The following is a 5,993-nucleotide window of genomic DNA, read 5'->3' as shown; positions in this document are numbered from 1 at the left end:
GTGACCCAAATTCTGATAAGCCATGTAAGAAGTTGGGGGTTATTGGTGCACCATGGCAAGAAAAGCACAGGGGCTGGTCATATTGTGCCCACAGTCAGGAAGCAGCGAGATATGAATGCTAGTACTCCATTCACTTTCTCCTTCAACCTGAGACCCTGCCTGTGTAATGGGTACTACCCATATTTAAGAGGAATCTTCCTTCTTCAGTTAAACTTTTCTGGAAACACTCTCATAGACATATCTAGTGGTGTGTTCCATGATGATTCTAAATCCAGTCAGGTTGACAATAAAGATTGGCCATCAAAAGGGTAAGAGACATCCCTTTCAAGTGAAGCATTGTTGATAACCATATATGAGGTGACCTGTGATATTTAAAAAGTGCAAAGCAAGATCAGCATATGGTTTAGCATGTAGAGGCACTTGCCACCAAGCCCAATGACCTGAGTTCAATCCCCAGGACCCAACATAATAAAAGAACTGAACCAATTTTCATAGTTGTTATCTGACTCCCCTCCCTGCTACATATTGTGTGGCATGTATGGTATTAAATACACACACACTCACGCACACACACACACACATACCCACTCAATAAATGCAATTTTAGAAAAACAACTGCAAATGCAAAGTTTTCAAAAGATAGATGAAGGATGTGAATGTCTCTAGCCATTCTGGCCTGTTATCCCATGTAACTGTGCTATAGACTCCTTCATTACGTGCTGTTCCCTTCACCAGTACTAGGCAAGTTGTCATATTGAAGGATCTACCTTCCATTGTTGAGGAAAAGAGCTCAACATAATGGTTCTTCCTGCTACAGAATGTGTGACTACACTAAGCTTTTTCTTTTCCTGCACTGAAGAAAGGACCAACCCCTCCCCCCCCACACACTTATAAAAGTGCTTAAAACATCCTCTGCTCACATTTAAAATTGTAGCAATTGGTTCTTGTTGTTTATTACTGAGCCTTGGATGTTCTTATATCTTTTGGATATATGACTTATGACTTACAGACCTTTTTTCTAGTCCGCATGTTCCATTCCTGCTCTGTCATTGGTTTCCTTGCTGTGTAGAATCTTTTCTGGTTTGATGTTGAGAGACCAAAAAGATTAAAAATTAACAGCTATTATTAATTAAGGCCTGAACTATGTGGGTGGAGAAGTCTAATAATGCCCTGAGGAGAAGGACAGCCTTACTGCATTCTTTCCCCACCCACTAGAGATAACAGTTGCTAGGAAACTTGCCCATCCCCCTAGGGAGGGACACCAGGTCATTATGGTCTGGGGACCTTCCTATAGCCAATCAATTCAAAATGTAGTATTTTGATCAATAGATGCTTGCCAGGCAGGAATTGCCCCTGCCTTGGGCATGCTGAGAGGGACCAGAATCTATATATCACCCAACTAACCTGGGCACAGCACGCTTGGCTCCCACCGCTTTGGCAGTGGGGTTGTGTGGGCCCAAGCTGCAGCTTGTAATTTACAATAAAAAGAACCTCATGTATTTACAGTGGAGTCTGTTTATTCCTGGTCTTTTGGGGTTCATGAACTGGGCAGAACAATGTAATCCCAATGGTCTTTCTCATGCTGTCTGGGCACATCCAGAAAACCACTGCCAAATCCAATGGCTGGAAGCCACACCTCCAGTTTTCTCTTAGTTTTTTTTTTTTTTTTTCTTTTTTCTGGGTTTTACATTTAATGTTTTCTGTGGTTTGGTTTGTTCTGTCTCTGAGCCAGAGCTTCACTGGTATCTCTTTGTACCTAAGAACAAACACAGCAATGCTTTGGCTTGCTTTATGTCCCACCCATCTGCATCACCCACACATAGGAATCTGTAGTTCTGTTCATCTCCTCTGAACAGAGACCTGTTTGCCCACATAATGAATGCTTGAATTAAAAAAAAAGCTTGACTGTCCAGTCCTGCAGTCTACTGTCCTTAGCAGGGCTGTATAGAATGAGCTGTTCTGATCCTCAGATGCAAGAAAGACCTGTTTTCAGACACAACATTTAATGAGCACCTTTCTTATGCTGAATTCTGTGTCAGTTACTTTCACTGAGCTAATCCTACTTAGTGTCCTATGTAAACTGTATGAAAGCATGTGCTGACTTCAAGAAAACATCCTCGGTCTCCTTCAACTGTGGAGTATGCACAATGTCACACCAAGGCCTCAACTGGTAGAATCATCTACCAAGGAGAGAAAGGGCCTCCTTGAATGGGAATACCAGCCTCAGGCTCTGGTTACTGGAGGGTGATGTTTTTAGCTCAGGAACACACAGAGCTCAAAGTTACTTATGGTTAGGAAATCACGTTTAGCCAGCAGATGGGCGTTTTTATTTTGTTTACATTGTTTTTATTTTGTTATTTTTTAAGTTAAGTTTCTTTTAAGAATTCTATAATCCATGATACATGAGTACCATATTTACATATTTCATCCTTCTCTCTCTCTACTCCAACTCCTACCATGCTTTCCACTCTCTCTCAAATTAATGACTTTTAAAATTAATATTGTTACGTGTGTGTATGTGTGTGTGTGTGTACACAAGACCTTCTGAGAGCATTAGTGTTGCTATTATGTACTTGTGTTTGGTGCTTACCACTTGGGACTGGATGTCTTATCAGAGAGCCTGTCCCTATATAAACTGATTATTCTTCTCTCAGTAGCCATTGGTGGCCTGTAGCTCTTCAACTAGGGGTAGGATCATGTGAGATTTCTTCCATTCACATCGGCATGTCAACTGGTATTGCCCCTGTGCAGATCTTGTTTAGGCAACCATATTAAGATGCCATGTGCAGATTCCCTACCATGTCTACAAAATGCTGTTTGTCAGAAGGAGTCCTGGTTCTCTAAACCCTATAATCTTTCTTCCCTCTCTTCCATGTTTGTTTTTTTTTTTTTTTTTCTGAGCCTCAGATTTAGGGAATGCCTTAGAGATGTATTACTTGGGCTGGGTCACTACAGTCACTTAGTCTCTGCATTTAACCAGTTGTGACATCTGTAATTCTTCCCAATGGTTGAACACTACTTTCAAACCAGTCTGCTGGAAAAGGATCTTCTAAAAAACCTTGTTTGGTTTTGAAGCCTTGATAATGTGGGTGCTTTGTATGCAACAATCCTACAGTGGTATCTAACATTACTCTTTAAAGAGAATGAAGAGGTTTCAGAGGTTGACAGGGAGAAATAAGACACAAGGAAAACCCAAGCTCTTTAACTCAGCATTTGTAGAGTAGGGAGAATCCAAATGTAATCCACATTTCCCCAAAAGATTTTCCCCTTACTTCTCCAATTCATGTGCACTATATGAAAAATCTAATCCGTATGTTTCTGACTCATTTACACTTACCTCATCAAAGCATTTCTTCTGTAGATTTATTTGATGTCCAAGGGGGCTTTAAAGGCTTTTTTCTTTTAATGAGCCTTTGTTCTTAGAAATAAAGAAGTTGCTGAATTATATAGGCCAAGAATAAATAAACTGGAGAAAGGTCGTACTTTGTTTCAAGTAGGTTCTATATTTGGAAGAAACAACTTTGAGAATGTGCTTTTTTTCCTTTAAGAGATTTCTCTTTTCATTTTTTAAAAGAGGGGTTCTTCATGGATACTTGGATTTTCTTGCCAAAACAGTTTCCTATCAAGCTGATGGTGAATAAAGTCCATCTCCCTGCGGTGGTATTGAGCTTTTAATTAGAAGAGATGGACACCCGATTTTGGCTTTTGAGAGCTTGTGGTGAAATCTACCTTAAGGAAGTTACCTCCTCCTAAAACCCTAACCTGTTTATGCTGGAAAGAGCAGAGTTCTCAGATGTGAAAAATGTCATGAATCTATAGGACTGGCTCACTTCTCCTGTCATTCTCAGCTCTGAATTTCTCTCTTCATTTTCTGACTTTTCTATCTTTGACTAATGTTTGAACAGAACTGTGCCCTGGAGCTTTGGGAAATAGGAAGAGGTGGAAAACACTGCTCTTGATCTCCAGAGATTAACATTTTTACTGAGAAACAAAGCAATGAGCATGCATTCTCAGTCACTCAGTATTCAGAACTTCCAGGAATGGGAGGTTGGTCAAGGTCTATCAGAACAAGGGAAGCTTCCCAGAGCAGGTTGGCCTGAGGACCTGGAAACAGGAGCCTGGGCATTAACATAGCATTCTTGGCCACAGATGCTTGAGATTCCATCAATGGGATACTTCAAATCTTGTGGTTAACATTTTCATTTGGTGTTTATGTGTAAGAGAGGCTGAGAGCAGAGGGTGAGGGGCATGCAGGACCAAGGATGGTGGGGTTCAAAGTCTCTGATGGTTCTATCATTGTACACTTCTCACCCAGCCAAAACCAAGCCATGTAGTCAATCAGTTGCTGACTGCATTGGGACCATCAGCTATTATTCCTCAAGCCATTTGGGAGCCTTAAAGTCCACTCAAAATGCTCTCTTTAAAAGCATCAGAGCCAAAGGTGAAAAGAGAGGGAGAAGACATTTTGGTCCAGAGAAAACATTGATGACAATTCAGTCTATATGTCAAGGAAGGGCATGGGTTTGAAGGAAAAGATACTAAATATATTGTGTTAAAGGTTCTGTAGTCCTGGCTTCTGGCTCATGCTAGACCAGAAGTTTGTCCTCCTGTTGAGTTGCTGCACATCAAGATGGACCCTATGGATAGATGGACTATTAGTCAAGAAACTGGAGCAACCCACCAAACAATGACTCTTAGGAATCACCAGTCTAGCCTTTCAGACAGATAAATTGCTGCTCATCAGGGAGGTTCTGCTGTATAGAAGTGGGAGCTATGGAAAACAGAGGGTTGCTTAATTTTAAGTACCAGTGACAGGAATGTTGTGACCTCCAATAAATAAATATGCAGGTATCCAGGGATACATAATATGCTACTATCCACAGTGTAAATGTAACTTTTTTAAAATTTTACAATTGTACATTAAATTTTAATGTATGTAAATTGTATCTCAGAACAATTGTTTAAATTACAATGTAAATTTGAGCATCCACAATTTTACATGGAAGTGAAGATTGATTCATAAATATGATTTTTATTCACTGGATAGAACTTGTTTTTATTTCCTCAGAGGAATAATGAGATGAGAGCTGTCCCCAAACTTTATGATTACATGCTTGGACTGAGTCTAGAGTGTTTCTATTCTAACCTAGGCCTGGAAGTTTCTACTTTCTGGATAATTTAATCTTCTGAAAGCCCAGACTTTGAAGGCTTCAAATTCCAGTCTCTGCCTGCTAACCTAGACCTGGAATGTTTTCAGCCTCTAAGATTTACTGCTGAATATGCTCACTTTTCCTGTTTCTGGACTTTTTCTGGCAAGTTTAACTCAGCTATTCTGGTTCAAACTTCTCTCCAAGATGACTGCTTCATCTGGCTTCTCTCGGCTTCTCACTGAATTGCTCTGCTTGGTCTCAAACTAAGTCTGGCTATTTATTCTAATCTTCTGGCTTCTTCTCATTCTCTGGTTCATTCTGTCTTCACTTGTGTCTGCCTTGTATCTCTATAAAACTGTCTTGGTAAAAACTGCCTCTGAACTCCACGAACTGAACTGCCACCAACTGAACTCCACTGCACTGCCTCTCAATTCAACAGCTTCAACTCTACTGAACTTAACTGACTAAACAGAACAGACGGCATTCAACTGACTGATTCACTCAGCTGTGTACTGCTCTTAAGTAGTTTTTCTCCTGACAGTTAAACATATTCTATCGATTGGAAGCCAAGATGGCGGCGCCGGGAGACCACTGTGTCTGAGAAGCCGGACAGCACTCTCCGTGCAGCAACCAGGAGACTGAACCCTGGGCCCTAAAACTACAGAGATCGTGTTTCCCAGGTGAGGGGAGGCTCCCACAGCATGGGAATTGGTCGGGTCCACTCTCGGGCTGCCCAGCCAGAACCCGGAAGAAATCCCAGGTAACGTGGGCACTGGGTCTCCGGCCAGAGCCTCATGCATGCTTGTCCCAATCACTTTCCCAGGCTAATCGGTGGGCACAAGG

The sequence above is a fragment of the Meriones unguiculatus genome, chromosome 1, assembly GCF_030254825.1.
Source record: "Meriones unguiculatus strain TT.TT164.6M chromosome 1, Bangor_MerUng_6.1, whole genome shotgun sequence".
Taxonomy (NCBI): domain Eukaryota; kingdom Metazoa; phylum Chordata; class Mammalia; order Rodentia; family Muridae; genus Meriones; species Meriones unguiculatus.
The sequence above is the reverse complement of the archived record's forward strand: the minus strand, read 5'-3'. Positions refer to the sequence as shown.